The sequence below is a fragment of the Phoenix dactylifera genome, unplaced genomic scaffold (genome assembly GCF_009389715.1).
Source record: "Phoenix dactylifera cultivar Barhee BC4 unplaced genomic scaffold, palm_55x_up_171113_PBpolish2nd_filt_p 000195F, whole genome shotgun sequence".
Lineage (NCBI taxonomy): Eukaryota > Viridiplantae > Streptophyta > Magnoliopsida > Arecales > Arecaceae > Phoenix > Phoenix dactylifera.
The window spans coordinates 232,710-250,200 of NW_024067719.1; positions in this window are offsets into that span (position 1 = coordinate 232,710).

Sequence of the window (17,491 nt, forward strand, 5' to 3'; positions counted from 1 at the left end):
ACTATCCGATTCTCGGGAACTCTCACGCGTGATCGTGTGACGAAGCGTGGCTCTCCACCCGGGGGCTCATATGATGAGTGCTTTGATAGGCACGCGCGGGTGTCACCCTATGTATTGGGACTGAGCCTGCGCCACATGTGATGTGCAGTTGAAGACTGTCTTCGACTGGTACCAGAGTTAAAATATCTAAAATATCAAGCATGTTTTTGGTTAAAATGTTTAACCCGTTCTTTCCGCATAAAAATTTTCTGAAATTCATGCTTAGCCTTCTGCACGCACACCATCACCAGCACCATCTCATGCTATATTTGCAATGGACCGCACAAGGTGAAGGACTGTCCATTGAGGGGCAAGATAGCATCTATGGCGGTGGAGGAGAAGCAAGAGACCGACCAAAGGCTGGGCTTACTCAGTCTCAACGCCCTGAAGGCCAAGGGGCCACGAGGTTTGCTCTATGCACCCATCTGCATTGGTGGTCACACCTTCCAGGCACTCATTGATATGGGTGCCACCAACTTCTTCGTGGACCTAGCTACGGCAAAGAGGTTAAATCTGAAGATTGAACATGATAAACACACGTTCAAGGCGGTCAACTCCGCAGAAGTGGCTACCAGCGGAACGTCGAAAGATGTTGAGATCCAATTCGGCGCATGGACCGGGCGGGTGACAGCGGTGGTCGTGGCCATCGACGACTACGAGGTGGTCATCGGCATGTCTTTGCTTACGCAGCTACAAGCCATGGTAAAGACGGATTCAGATGTGATGGTGGTCCTGAATCCGAGTGGAGCTTGCGTAGTTCTAGGGAAGCGAGTTAAAGGGACTCTGCAGCGAGTCCTATCGGCGATGCAACTTGCTAAGGGGCTGAGAAGGGGACTTCCCACATATATTGCGTCCCTTCAGGAGGAAGAACTATTGGAAGGAGAGGAGATTCCAGCGCCCATCGAGGGTGTTATCACTGAATCGGGGATGTGATGCCCCCCGAGTTACCCAAGCAATTGCCACCAAAAAGAGAAATCGATCGTCGGATTGATTTGGTGCATGGAGCACGTCCACCAGCTCAAGCACCATATAGGATGGCCCCACCTGAACTCCAGGAGCTGAGGAGGCAGCTAACGGAGTTGGTGGACAGCGGGTTCATTCGACCTTCTAAGAGTCCGTATGGAGCACCGGTGCTTTTTCAGAAGAAGCACGATGGTTCGTTGAGACTCTGCATCGACTACAGGGCCCTCAACAAGCTCACGGTGAAGAACAAGTACCCCATTCCATGGATTGATGATTTGTTCGATCAACTTGGCAAGGCACGATGGATTTCCAAGTTGGATCTTCGTAGCAGGTACTATCAGGTTCGCGTGGTGGAGGAGGACATTGAGAAGACTGCATGTGTGACAAGGTACGGGAGCTTCGAGTACCTTGTCATGCCTTTTGGCCTCACCAACACGCCATCAACTTTTTGTGCTTTGATGCAGCATGTACTCTACGAGTTCATCGATAAATTCATGGTAGTATACTTGGATGACATTGTTGTGTACAGCCGGATGTTGGATGAGCATGTGACGCACCTGAGGCAAGTCTTCTCCACCTTACGGCACCACCAGCTCTTTGTGAAGAGGGAGAAGTGTGTGTTTGCGCAGCGGAGAGTGCCGTTTCTCGGGCACATCATCGGGGATGGAAGGCTCATGATGGATCCTTTGAAAATTTCAGCCATAGCTGAGTGGGAGGTACCTACACGTGTTACATATTTACGCTCTTTTCTTGGCTTAGCAAATTACTATAGGAGGTTCATCACCGGATATTCGAAGTTATGCGCCCTACTGACGGATTTGTTAAAGAGGGATCGACCATGATAGTGGTCAAACCAATGTCAGGAGGTGTTTGATCGTCTCAAGCAGGCGATCACAGAGGAACCGGTCCTCGTGCTACCGGACTTTTTCATTTCTTTTGAAGTCCATACCGACGCATCGGATTTTGCCATTGGAGGCGTGCTCATGCAGTAAGGGCACCTAGTGGCCTACGAGAGTTGGAAGTTGAACGACACCGAGCGCAGGTATACGGTTCATGAAAAGGAGATGATAGCGATTGTAAACAGTCTTCGAACCTGGCGTCATTACCTCCTCGGATCTAAGTTTGTGGTGCGCATGGATAACGTGGCCACAAGCTACTTTCAGACCCAGCCAAAGCTCACCCCCAAGCAGGCAAGATGGCAGCAATTTCTCACTGAATTCGATTTTGACATCGAGTACAAACCGGGCCGAACTAATTTGGTCCCTGATGCCTTGAGTGGGAAGGCACAGTTGGCTGCGGTTTCTTCATTTTTCGGACCAGCAAGTAACCTAATGGAGAGGGTGAAGATCGAGGTGCAGGAGGATCCATGGGCCACTTCCATGGGTGAACTCATCAAAGACGCAAGGCGCGTCGTTTCTGGACCGAAGGAGGGCTGATTTTGACATGAGGGCGACGTGTCTATGTGACTTCAGGTGGAGGGTGAGGCGCGAGGTGTTGCGAGAACACCATGATTCTATGTGGGCGGGACACCAGGGGGTGCATCGGACCCAAGCTCTCATAGAACATAACTACTATTGGCCGAAGATGCAGGATGACATCGAGGAGTATGTTCGTAGTTGTCTGCTATGCCAACAAGACAAGGTCGAACATCGACGCCCTGTGGGTTGTTGGAACCATTACCTATACTAGAGCGTCCGTGGGAGAGTGTCTTCATGGACTTCATCATCGGACTACCTCCGATGGATGGGAACAGCTCTATCATGGTCGTGGTGGATCGCTTCTCCAAGTATGGAGTCTTCATTCCAGCACCTACTACTTGCCATACGTGGTGAAATGTTGGGGGATACCGCGGAGCATCGTTTCTGATCGCGATGCTCGCTTCATCGGGAGGTTCTGGACGGAGTTATTTTGGATACTCGGAATGGAGCTGAAGATGGCCACATCCTTCCACCCTCAGACTGATGGCCAAACAGAGCGAACCAATGCATTATTGGAGATGTATTTGAGGCACTATGTGAGTGCCAACCTACGGGATTGGGTTCGACTCTTGGACCAAGCCCAATTCCGCTACAACTTACAGCGATCAGAGTCAACGGGTAAATCACCATTTGAGGTGATTACAGGGTTGCAACCAGATACTCCGGAAAGTATCGCAGCGGACTACATGGGACGTAGTCCGACCGCCTACAGGTTCGTGAGGGATCTAAAGGAGGATACAGATTTGGTTTTGGTCTCCTGGTTGAAGGAGACCAAACGGATGAAGAACTGTGCTGACATAAAGGGACGGGCAGCTGAATTTCAGGTTGGTGATCGGGTATTAGTGAAGCTTTACCATCACATGGAATTGAAGACGGGCTACCACAAAGCACTTGTTAGGAGGTATGAAGGTCCCTTCATCATCACACATTGAATTGGAGAGACAGCGTATCGATTATCGCTGCCTTCCAAGTTGAAAGTGCACCCGGTGTTCCACGTGTCCCTGTTGAAACCGTTCAAAGAGGACACAACTGACCCTTCTCGGGCTCAAAGCGGGCGAGCTCTAGTGGCCGTACGAGTTCATTACACCAAGAAGGTTTCTGAAATCAAGGCGGACAGGAAAAAGGGTAACTGTGTGCAATACTTAGTCTGATGGAAAGGACTATCAAATTCAGAAGCAAGCTGGAAGTATGGTGACGAACTATGGCAGTTCGAGGACATCATCAATGAGTACCGCCTAGCCTCATCAAGGGCGACTTCGGCTTAGGTGGGGGAGGGTGTCACGGCACCTCGAATCGGGGCTGGACCGGACGCGGATCAAGGTATAAACCAGATCAGGTTGCTGGACGGGTTCGAGGTCTGACCGTGTTCTCTGGAGATTTGGGCTACTTGGAAACCAAATCTGGGCCCTAGGATCACCTAGGAAAACGTGTGCAAGATCTAGGAGGAATACCCAAGAGCATGGGGCCGTGGGCACGTGCTCCAAGGCATGTAATGTTGAGAATAATGCTGGTTCATCATCTGGAGGAAAACTACTGCAACGAGTCTGATTCAGTGTGAGGGCTTATTTCGAAGCATGGGCTGAATCCGGGAAATTGGGATGCATAGAGATGTGTGCCACTGATGAAGGTATGTGGCACAAGTCTCCAGAAGGCAAGGGACACGTTTTAACACATTTTTATAACTGAAAATGTATATGGTTAGAAAACGTGGCTGTAACGCAGTTTCCACGCACTTTCACTTTGAGGGGTATTTGCAGAACTCTACAGAAGTCCGTTCAAAGTGGGAAAAGTTCCGTCTGAAAGGTTTTTCGTCCCGAATCCAACGAATCCAGTTTCATGGTAATCCGAATTCGTTTGGTGCACAAACTTGGCTGTTTTAGCTGATTGCGCAGAATCCTGTGGGAATGGGGGTTTTCCTATCTTATCTCGGATTCATCCTTATCTTGTAGAGAGAGAGGGGAGTTCGTGAGGGACTTGTAACTTGAGGTTACTCCTCTACAAAAAGGACCCTCAAAGGGGAAGTGGAGGCATCCGGCAGAGCTGGAGAGGCTAGGAGAGTTTATTGTAATCAGTTGAGTGGTTATTCAATAAAGTTCTCTTTTCCTGTATTTCTCCTTCTCCTTCGTGGTATTTTCTGGTGTCGTGCTTAGCTACATTATTATTATTGTTGTTAGGTGTGACCTAAGTCATAGGTACTAGGTTCCCACGCCAGGAAGGCTGATTGGTTCGCTTCGGTAGACCGAGCCGCACATTGTTGGGATCCGCTCTGAGATCCCTTCGTCCGTGACAGTTTGATCGAATTAAAGAGTTTAATTCGATCTCCAATTAGAAAGGATTCTAATTGTTAAGTTTGGGTTCGCGCAGTTTGAACCTAAATCGGTTAGAAGAGTTCTAATCAAGTTAGGTTAACTCGCACCCACACCGGCTGCTGGCTAAGTATGGAACCCAATGGGTCACACAAAAGGAAACCGATCAAGGGTCTAATTAGATTAGATCATGTTCGCAAGATGAACATTCTAGCATGTGTTGCAAACCTTAGCTCCTGATTTGAATTGGATTCGAATCTGATTTTTGATTGATCTAATTTGATTAGATCATATCCTAATATAGGTTAGCCAAGAGTTGGCACCTAATTGGATTGGTTTGAGTCTAATTGGATTAGATTTGATAAATCATTCATTTTTTACCGTTAGATCTTGATCTACCGTTGGATGAAGACATAATTGTGAGTTAGTTTGAACCCAATTAGATTAGGTTAGATAGGGCCTTTAATCATGACCATTTGATCTTCATCGGCCATTAGATGAAGACATAATGGGATCATGATGAGGCACCTTAGAATGGAGCCCTTGGATCATCATTGGATGATGACATGGATCAAGCTTGATGGCGCATGCATTCCTAGCCATTAGATCATGATCATGTGATGGCACATCATGGATACCATTGGATGGCGTGATGAGGATTCAAAGGGAGGCGTGATGATGGGATTTCAGAAAAATACGTGAGAAGGAAAAGCGCTAAAAGTGATATGGCGTATCATGAAGAGGTGCTTCTATGGATGGATAGGGATGAAACATAACTAACTCCTTATCCACTTATCATATCTCCTTATCTCTCCTCATCACGCCCTATTTGGATAAGACTTCTCATGAGGAGGTGCTCCTCTTGGATCCCATGCCCCCCTTGATGCATAAATGGATGGCAAGGATGCATCCCTCCGCATCTATAAAAGGGAATGCGCTCCTGGTGAATTCTAATCATCGAAACTCTAGAATTCCAACTCTCTCTCTTATCCCTTCTTTCTTACAAGAGTTTCTCTCCCTCTAACAACTCTTCTAGTGTGTCCTAAGCCAAGACAAGATGGTCTTCTTTAGGACAAAAGGATTAGAAGTGATTTTAGAAGGTGGAAGAAAAATAGAAAGGTGAGAAACCAAGCTAATTAAATCTTTTGGAAGGATTTAGCATCAAGGATCAAAGCCTTTGGAGCTAAAGCCTTGAACCCAGTTTCCGTGTGGATCAACATTGGAGGGTGAATATTGGGTACCTAGTGAAAATTCTGCATATTGGATTAGCATTGGAGGTATTCTTCTATTTCTGTATTTAATATTATATTATTTGATTGTTACCATTAAGGTGATCTTGGTTTAAAATGGTTTGAAATAAAGGGATTTTATTAAGAAATTTTAAAATTTCTAGCTTCCGCTGCCCCTATATGACATGATAAAACACTACAGTGGTATCGGAGCTAACCTTAATTGGTTCAATCAAATGCTTATGCGTGATGTGTGGTGTTATATTGTTAAAATGTCATGATATGAATTTTCATATGGAGATATGTTGAAGCATGTTAATTAATTCAGTCAATTGATCATGCATGACATTAGAATATTGATAATGATTTGTACATACTATTAGATAGCCATGATGTATGATAATTGGTTATGATTCATATATGCTATGAGATATATATATAGTTTATTGTAGCATATACATAGGCATGTTAGATATGTTACAATTATAGAATGTGCATGAGACCAGTAAGCCCTCAATAAAAATTATATTAAGTCATAGTGTTGAAAAACTTTAAGCTGAACCAACTAGAACAATTAATCTAATTGGTGTCTAGGAAAGCACTAAAGGTGGTTACTTAATTAGGACCTTATTCTCTAAGTAAGGTGAGCCTCCCACCTACTTACTTGGCCAATTGTTTGATTGTCTATTATAAATAAGCTTAATGTTGATAAAACACTACTCTTAACCTTCCTTCATGCCTCGACATTATAATGTCAAGATCCATGTTAGCTTGTTGTGCAACCACAAGGCTTGCATTGGGGACTGATGTTATACTGCCTTGGTGCATAAAGATGCTTACGGCATTTTTTTAATATGTTGCTTTGTTGTGCAACCATAAGGGCAATGTTATTGGAATATGACTGTATGAAAATGAAGGGTTTGACTTAACTAAAATATTGTAGTTTGTTGCGCAACCACAAGGCTATAAGTATTTTAGAGGACAAGTTAAAGTTGAGAATTGCATAAGATGCAATTGGAAAGAGTTTCCTACTTATGTACTCATAAAGGTTTGTTGTGCAAACACAAGGCCTTTATGAAGAATTAGGATCTCAACCCTACTAAGAAAAATTAGGTTTTTTTGTTTATCATAGGAGAGGGCTATGATATTCGATAAAATAGTGGGAGTAACAATCAGATAAAGTCCTTGTCTAATTGTATATATGTCATCATGATTGGTTTTCTTATGTTAGTTTTGTTCTTTGCTTATGTAGAACTAATTCGGAATTAAATGGCATCTTCACTATCACTAAGAGGCATCTTGAATGCCAACAAGTTGACCGGTTCAAACTATGTGGACTGGTTGAGGAATCTTAAGATTGTACTCACTCAGGAGAAAATTTCCTATATTCTTGAAACCCCTGATCTTGGAGATCTTGGAGATGATGCTACATAAGAGGAGGTTGCCATACATAAGATGTGGAAGAATGGCAATTTGACTGTCAAATGCATCATCATTGCCTCCATGAGCAATGAGCTAGAGAGGCAACATAAGAGCATGGGCACTCAATCCTTCTTCTCAATTTAAAGGAGCGGTATGGAGAGCAAAGCAGGACTGCTAGATATGAGATATCTAAGCAGTTATTTCATGCTAGGATGAGCGAAGGAACTTTAGTGCAAAACCATGTTCTTATGGTTATAGACTTGATCACCAGATTAAGTCAATTAGGTTTTGCTCTGGACAGTGAGCTCAGTCAGGATTTGATCCTGCAATCACTACCTGATTCATTCTCTCAGTTTGTCATGAGGTATCACATGAACAAACTAAATACCTCTTTGCCTGAGCTATTAAATATGCTCAAAACAGCTGAGGTCCACATCAAGAAAGAAAAGGGTCCAATTCTTCTTGTAGATGGTGCCTCTAGAAAAAAAGTCAGGCAATAAGGGTTCTAAGAAAAGGTTGAAGCCTAAGAGAAGCATCAATAAGAAAAAGAAAGGAAAAAAAATATTCAGACCCGGTACATGTTTCCGTTGCAGCAAGGAAGGCCACTGGAAAAGGAATTGCAAGAGTTTTCTTGCAACTGTAAAGCCTGATGCAAGAGTTGCATCAAAAGGTATGTTTATATTACATACCAATTTGTTATTAAGTTCTTCAAATTCAAATTCATGGGTATTAGATACCGGCTGTGGTTCTTACATTTGCAAATCTTTGTATGGACCTACAGAAAATTAGAAGTTTGAAGAAAGGTGACTTCGAGCTTTATGGGGCTGGAGAAGAGCCCATCCAGGCTGAAGCTGTTGGAACCTACTACTTGGAGTTGCCTTCGGAAGAGCTACTGGAATTAAAAAATTGTTATTATATGCCTAAGATTATTAGAAATATAATTTCCATATCTTTGTTATTAAAGAAAGAATTTGAGATAAATGGAAAGAGAAATGGTTGCTCATTTCTTTTTCTCATAAGCATCTTTGCAATGGCATTATGGAAAATGGTCTTCTAGTTCTATCTTTTAATGACAATATTATCATATTGATAAAAATAATAAAAGAAAGAGAGAAGTAGTAAATAACACTCTCCTTTGGCATTGCCGACTAGGTCATATTAGTGAGTCAAGAATACACAAGTTATACAAAGAAGAGTTCTTTGATCCTTATGATTTTGAATCATTAGGAACTTGTGAATCTTGTCTTATGAATAAAATGACCAAGTCTCTATTCATAGGACATGGAGAAAAGCAAAAGAGTTATTAGAAGTTATACATACAGATGTATGTGGCCCTATGACAACTCCAGCTAGCGGTGGATACTCTTACTTCATCACAATCATGATGATTTATCAAGGTTTGGACATGTGTATCTTATGAAACATAAATACGAAGCCTTTGATAAGTTTAAAGAGTATCAAAGTATGGTTGAAAAAGAAACTGGAAAGAGTATTAAAATCCTTCGATCAGATCGAGAAGGTGAATATCTTTCTAGTGAATTTTTAAATCATCTTAAGGAAAAGGGTATTCTCTCTGAATGGACACTTCCATATACGCCACATTAAATGTGTAGCCGAATGGAAGAATCATACTCTATTAGATATGGTATGGTCCATGATGTGCTTTACAGATCTTCTATTTTTTCTGGGTTTTGGCTTTAGAGAATGCTACACTTGTATTAAACAGGGTACCTTCTAAATCTGTACCTAGCACTCCATATGAGATATGGAAGGGTAGGAAGCCAAATCTTAAGTATCTTAAGATATGGGGTTGCTAAGCTTCTATCAAAGAAATTTTGGACACAAACTATGTGCTAGATCAGATAAGTATATTTTTGTAGGTTATCCTAAAAATAGTAAAGGATATATCTTCTATTATCCTACCGAACAGAAGGTCTTTGTAGGTAGGTACGCCACTTTCATGGAGAAAGAGTTTTTCTTTAAAAAGTGCAAGGATAGCAGAATTGAACTTGAAAAAGTTTAAGACCTACAAATGAAGACACAAATATTCCTCAACCAGATGTACCCATTGATGAGGTACAACTACAACACACATCTCCTCTCCGAAGGTCAGATAGAGTGCGAAATGCACCTAAGAGGTATGGGGTTTATCATTGAGAATGATGAAGCCCACATCGTTGAGAATGATGATCCTCTGACCTATTCGGAAGCTGTCATAAGTAGTGGCTCTAATAAATGGTTGGAGGCCGTGAAATCCGAAATAGACTCTATGTATACCAACCAAGTATGCGACTTAGTTGATGCACCAGAAAGTGTAAACCCTATAGGTTACAAATAGGTCTATAAAGAAAAAGATTGGAGCAGATGGCTAAGTAAAAACCTACAAGGCTAGATTGGAGGCAAAAGGTTTCAGGCAAAAAGCAAGGAATTGACTATGATGAACTTTTTCACCGGTTGCCATGCTTAAATCTATTCGAATTTTGTTTGCAATAGCTGCATATATGATTATGAAAATTTGGCAGATGGATGTCAAAACTGCCTTCCTTAATGGTTATCTTGAGGAAGAGATTTACATGATATAGCCAGAAGGATTTGTCTCAAGTGGGAGAGCAATCAAGTATGCAAGCTTAAGAGATCCATTTATGGATTAAAACAAGCATCGAGGAGTTGAAACTTCCAATTTTGATACAACAGTCAAAGAGTTTGATTTTGTCAAAAATGTGGATGAACCATTGTCTTCTTAATATTGTATGTAGATGACATACTAATCCTTGGAATGATATTCCATGTTACAATTGGTCAAGACTTGGCTATCAAAAAGCTTTTTTCATGAAGAATTGGGAGAAGCATCCTATATACTTGGTATAAAGATCTATATCTTAGTCTAGGTACATAGACAATGTGCTGAAAAGATTCATCATGAAGGAAAGTAAAGGAGGTTATTGCCTATGAGTCATATGTCTCTCTAAGAAGATGTCTCCTAAGACATCTGAAAGTCATGGCATACGTCTCTCTAAGAAGATGTCTCTCAAGACATCTGAAGAGAGGAATAGAATGAATTCTATTCCATATGCTTCGGCAGTGGGATTAATTATCTATGCTATGCTATGTACCAGGCCTGATGTTGCTTATGCCTTAGGCCATAACAAGCAGATTCCAGGCTGATCTAGGTAAGGATCATTGGAAAGCTGTGAAAAATATCCTTATGTACTTAAGAAGGACTAAAGATATTTTTCTAGTATATGATAGATCTGAGTTAAAACTAGAAGAATTTTTTGATTTTAGTTTTCAGTCAGACCCAGATGATATAAATAAAGGCATTGTATTTCATCATATGCTGTTTCTTATATTTATGATGAACCCCTTAGACTAGGGCAATGGTTTTAGGGCTATGATGAGATCATACTAGTAAGACCTAAATCCTAAAATTCTAATCTTAAGTATTCCCAGTCGTTGGTACATTGAGTCGGAGATCAATGCTACCCGGGCAAGTCTGACACATCTTATGTATACTCGATGCAGAGGGTGACTTGATCTCACAATCACTTATGTGGAGACACTAATGCGAAGATGTGGATGCTCATTAGAGGAATGAGTTTACTGAATTGACCTGTTAAGAGAAATATCTTATGGAGTCTTACTACATGTCTAAAGATGATTCTCTTAGTGGAAGTTGTGCAACTGATCCTTTGATCTGAGATCACCATAGTGTCTTGTGCCCATGAATCCATGTTTTTGGTTTACTCATATTCATGACAATAATATTATGCACGGGGTCTTCCGGATATTGTGAATTGTGTACGAAGGTTATGAGTAGGCTCGACAAGGAATCAAATCACTTCTAGTAGAGAAAGACCCGCCAGCCTATTATTTCTAATCCATATGATAATTTTAGGAAATCTTTGATCAATAGTAGAATGAAAATTAGAAAGAGTTTCTAATATTTCATTATTCGGATTATCATTAAAAAGATTTGAGAGAAATATGAATATATAATTGAGTTGACAAAGATCCATACTCATACAATATTCGGTGATGCCGTTGATTGAAGGACTGAATTGCACGGTAACTTGCCACTCAGAAGGGTATTTTTGGTATTTCTACCAAATTTCATATTTCCGGATAGACATACATCAATCTTGTCTTGTAGGTTTGATCTAATTAAAGAGTTTAATTCGATCACCATTAGAAAGGATTCTAATTGTTAAGTTTGGGTTCGCGCAGTTTGGACCTAATCGGTTAGAAGAGTTTAATCAAATTAGGTTAACTCACCCACACTTACTGCTGGCTAAGTATGGGAACCCCAATGGGTCACACATAAGAAACTGATCAAAGGGTCTAATTAGATTAGATCATGTTTGCAAGATGAACATGCTAGCACATGTTGCAACCTTAGCTCCCTGATTCGAATTGGATTTCGAATCTGATTCTTAATTGATCTATTTGATTAGATCAATACTCCTAATATGGGTTAACCAAGAGTTGGCATCCTAATTGGTTTGGTTTGGAGCCTAATTGGATTAGATCTTGAATAAATCATTCATTTTTGACCATCTAGATCTTGACTTACCATTGGATGAAGACATAATTGTGAGTTGGTTTGTACCCATTAGATTGGATTAGATAGGGCCTTTAATCGATGACATTTGAACTTCATCAGCCATTAGATGAAGACATAATGGGATCATGATGAGGCGCCTTAGATTGGAGCCCCTTGGATCATCATTGGATGATGACATGGATCAAGCTTGATGGCCACATGCATTCCTAGCCATTAGATCATGATCATGTGATGGCACATCATGGATACCATTGGATGGCGTGATGAGGGTTCAAAGGGAGGCATGATGATGGGATGTCAGAAAAATACATGAGAAGGAAAAATGCTAAAAAGTGATATGGCGTATCATGAAGAGGCGCTTCTATGGATGGATAGGGATGAAACATAACTAACTCCTTATCCATTATCATATCTCCTTATCTCCCCTCATCACGCCCTATCTGGATAAGACTCTAATGAGGAGGCGCTCCTCTTGGATCCCACTCCCCCTTGATGCATGAATGGATGGCAAGGATGGCATCCCTCCGCATCTATAAAAGGGAATGCGCTCCCAGTGAATTCTCGAGGTCGGCAGAGCGATGCCTCCCATTCTTCAAGATTCTCAATAGCCAAAAACTTCGTGTGGACTGAAGAGTGCCAAGGCAAGCCTTCGAAGAACTCAGGTCCCCCATAGCAATGAGCTTGGTCTTAGTTCGGATAGAAGACAAATCCCAAAAAATGATATATTATACCAGTCGAATCCTGCGAGATGTAGAGATCCGATACTCCAAATTAGAGAAAAACAGTCTACGCCTACTCATCATGGCCCGAAGGCTCCAACCGTACTTCTAAGCTCACACTATGGCCGTATTAACTAATCAACCCACGAAACAAGTTCAACACTGTTCGAATCATGCGGGAAGAATCGTGAGATGGGCGGTTGAGCTTGGAAAATTCGACCTCGAGCACCGCCCGATCGGCAGCAATCAAAGCACAAGTGCTTGCGAACTTCATAGGCAATGCACCCTGCCGGATGAGCCCGAGAGCGAGCTCACATCGAAGAAAGACACTTCAGAGCAGCCATGGGTCCTACATGTGGACGGTTTCTCAACCTCAGGGGGTAGTGGGGCAGGCCTCATTCTTACCAGCCCGGTGGATGTGGTCGTAGAGCAAGCCTTACGCCTCGAGTTTCGACCTCGAACAATGAAGCGGAGTACGAGGCGCCTCATTGCTGGACTGAAATTGGTGAGGAGCTCAAGGTCGGCAGCCTAAAAGTCTTCAGTGATTTTCACTGGTCGTGAGCCAAATCTTAGGAGACTTTGGAAGCAAGGAAGCCATCAATGCAAAAGTACCTCCAGAGGGTGCGGAATATCACCTCCACGTAAACACTTTCGACATTCAGCATATCCCCAGAATAGAGAACGCGAGGGCTGACCTGCTATCAAAGCTGGTACCCTCCCGCATGAGTGAGCTCCCGAGAACCACGACACTCGAGTAACTTCAAACACCAAGCTCCGAGGAGCCCAAGTCCGCCCTCCGCATCGAAACTGAACCAAGCTAGATAGATTTGCTTGTCAACTTCCTACAGAATGAAGTCCTCTCCGATGATGAGCTGGAGGCCCGCCCGATCAAGTGGCCAGGCTTCCCGACTACCTCTTGTATGAAGGCAAGCTCTGATCGCAGGTCTTTTCACATCTCCACTCGTCAGATGCTTCCCATCCTTCGGCAGGCAGATTATGCCATGCGAGAAGTTCATGAGGGGATTTACGGAAACTACCTAGGAAGTCAGCCTTGGCCTACAAAATTCTACGCCAAGGATTTTACCGGCCTAACGCTTCAAAAAGACACTGTGAGCTTTATTCAAAGGTGCGACCAATGCCAGAGAAATGCTAACATTCAGCGCTGACCCTCAGTTCCACTAACCTCAATCAATGCCCCCCTGGCTGTTTGCCTAATGGGGATCGACATTTTGGTCCATTCCCCCAACCTACCGGACAAAGAAAATTTCTCATCGTCTCATTGAATACTTGACCAAGTGGGTCGAAGTTGAACCAGTGGCCCAAATCTGATGCGAACCCCGTCAAGAATACACGAAAACCCCGTCAAACAATAGGAAAACCCAAGAACGCCCACGATCAGGTTTGGTTGGGAGACCTCGACCCGTTGCTTCAACAAAAACAAGAACTTTGGTATATTTGACCTCAACCCGTTGTTTAATGCGAAACAAGAAACCTTAGTAAAAGGAAGACGCCACAAAGGGTAGTGGGAATCGCGTTGATAAGTCGATGATGAACGCCACGGAAAATTCGATAAGTTCGAATAGTCCTTCAAAGAACCAAAGAGAATAAAAACTCACCAATTTTTTTGAAAAAAATATGATCTGGCTCTTCGAATAAGCAAAGGCTTTTTCAATACAAAAGGTCCACAAATTTGCAGCTGCGAAAAAAGAAACCCCAAAATAGGCTGCCTTAAATTCGCCTAAACACTAAAAAGGAAACAGGAATTTTTTGATTCCTTTCTTCTTACAAAAATCAAAATTATGAACCTAAAAATCAAATAAGGAAAGTAAATGAGTTGTCTTTAAAAAGTTGCTTGAAATTGCAGCCACTTATTCTCCTTGATGAGTCAAAAGGGAAAAGCAACCAAGGATGAAAATCGAGCCCCAATAATCCACGCCAATTGTGCTGCAAATCTTTGAGGAATATCTGTTCGGATTAATTCCAACAGCTTAGAATTATGGCAATTCCAGCCTTGTAGAACCATGTTCATCACCTTCCAATGTGACCTCCACAAATTTGTTTGAGCCCAAACCTTCTTTACCCTAGCCTGTTTAATGCCCTCCTTGTAACACTTTAGCTCATGCCTCTTGTAAACCGGCCCAGTTTGGACCTTGAGACGGGGTTCCTTTGTAGTCATGCCATTATTTGCATCATTTCCTTCCTCTGGAAAAGGATTTTGCCCCAAATCATCAACCTACATCAGAAGGACTCAAAATCACTAATATTGACAGTAGCACAAACATTGTACTCGGCCCCAGGGCCAAATACAACGCTATGGAATCGGCGTTATCATTGATACCAGTTTGTTTTGACCTAGACTTGGAAAAGGGACCATCCCTCTTAGAAGCAGTTTGGAATGTCTTTGCGCCAGAAATCTCTCTTTTCTCATATGCAACCAAACCCAATCTCTGGGTTCAAAAATCAGCTTGTCGCCCTTTGTTGGCTTGTTTTGCATATTGCTCTGTTTTCTCTCTATATTGAGCCTTGCCTTCTCATGTATCTACTTCACAAATTCAGCCTTTTACTTTCCATCCAAATTAACACGCTCAAAAACAGTAATGGAGATAAATCCAATGGAGTCAAAGGGTTAAAACTATAAACAATTTCAAAGAGTGAAACTTAGTAGCAGAATGAATAGCACGATTATAAGCAAACTCAACGTGTCGCAAACAATCCTCCCATGTTTTGATGTTCTTTTTAATCATAGCCCTCATCAAAGTAGACAAAGTCCTATTCACTACTTTGGTTTGACCATCAGTTTGTGGGGACAAGTAGTAGAAAACAAAAGCTTGGTACCTAGCTTACACCACAAAGTCTTTCAAAAGTAGCTCAAGAACTTAGCATCTCTATCCGAAATAATGGTTCTAGCATGCCATGTAATCTCACAATCTTCCTAAAGAACAAATCAGCAACATGCGAAGCATCATCCATTTTGTGACATGGAATAAAGTGTGCCATCTTAGAAAATCTATCCACAACCACAAAAATCGAATTTTCTTCCACATTTAGTCCTAGGTAATCCTAACACAAAGTCCATTGAATATCAATCCACCAAGGCTCACTAGGAATGGGCAAAGGAGTATACAAACTGTTGGGCTACACTCTGGATTTAGCTTGCCTACATGTAACACATCTACCACAAATCCGCTCAACATCTTGTTTCATGTGTGGCCAAAAGAAGTGTTCCTGCAAAACAGCTAAGGTCTTAGCTACTCCAAAATGTCCCATTAATCCCCCTCCATGGGATTCCTGCACTAACAAATCCCTCAAAGAACAGTTAGGCACACATAACTTATTTTCTCGAAACAAGAACCCATCATGTCTAAAGAACTTACCACAAGCGTTTTTCTCACAAGCCTGGTACTCTTCACTTTCATGGTTATCAATGTAAATCAATTGGACTTAATTAATTGGGCTTGATCATATTAAATACGAGTCCTACTTGGAGTAGGATTTCTAAGTCCTAATTAGATTAGGACTAAAATTATATGAATGCTAATTGGGTTAGGATTCTTTAAGTCCTAATTAATTTTGATCTAATAAATTAAGATGACTCCTAATTGATTAGGATTGAAGAGTTCAATTGGAGTCATGATCTAATTGAGATTGGGATTCATATGGAAAGGGATTGGGTTCACCTAAAGAGGATTAGACTCCCATGTACAAGGCCCCACGCCCCACTTATTTGATTAAGTGGGGGCATGCATGAAGAAGGGAGAAGAGGGAGGAGCTCCACACGCCATATTAAAGAGGGATAAGGGGGCGGCACCCTAGGTTTTCCCCATCACTCTTTCAGCTGTGAACCTCCTCTCCCCTCTTGGGTTTTCAGCCGCCAGCAACAAGGAAAGAAAAGGAGGCATGCATCCCTTCCTCCCTCCTCTTCTTTGGTTCCAAGGCAAAGAAAAAGAAAAGGCTGCAAAGGGGCTTTGCCTTCTTCCTTTTGATCCATCCTTCTTCTTCCTCTTGAGATCAATCAAAGAGTTGATAGATCAAAAGAGTATTTCAGCCATCAAAAGTAATTTCTGCAAGAGAGCTAGCACCCCGGGGAGACTCAAAGGCTTTGATTAGTCCTCTACCTCATATGGATACTTGTAGAGGCCGGACGCGTGTGCGGCTTTAAGCGAACCTCCAATAAATACCACAATCATCAGTTTGCGGTGATCATCTACCCGCACAAGGTGAAGATCTGATCTTTCTAATCTTATTAAAAAGTTTTATTCCTAATCTATTTACGAACGTTGATTTTAAAATACATTCATGCGATGAACGGAATCTCGCGCATGCCTCTTCTGCTGCGTTCTGATTTTTCTGTGGCGTGCGGGGGATCCCAACAGTGGTATCAGAGCTAGGTTGCGTAGATTAAGATTAGGATTAATTGATTAAAGACATAATAGATCTAAAAATTTAAAGATTATGCTTGCTGAATTTTTCTGCATGTAGAATTTTCAGCTTGCTGATCTTTCTGCATGCTGATTTTTATGCATTTTGATTAATGATTTTATTACTTTTTTCATGTGATTATAAGTATTTAGAATCATATCTTGCATGATCAGCAATTCATATGATGACATAATATGTTAAATATTTAGATCTGCAAGTTATAATTAATGCATGAGATGCATGTGGTAATGATCATGGATGGACCCTTTATATGTGTTGAAATGTTTGTGATGTTATGTGATGGCATGTAAATTGAATTTTCAGATGCCTTCGTGCATCTTATATTGATGTATTA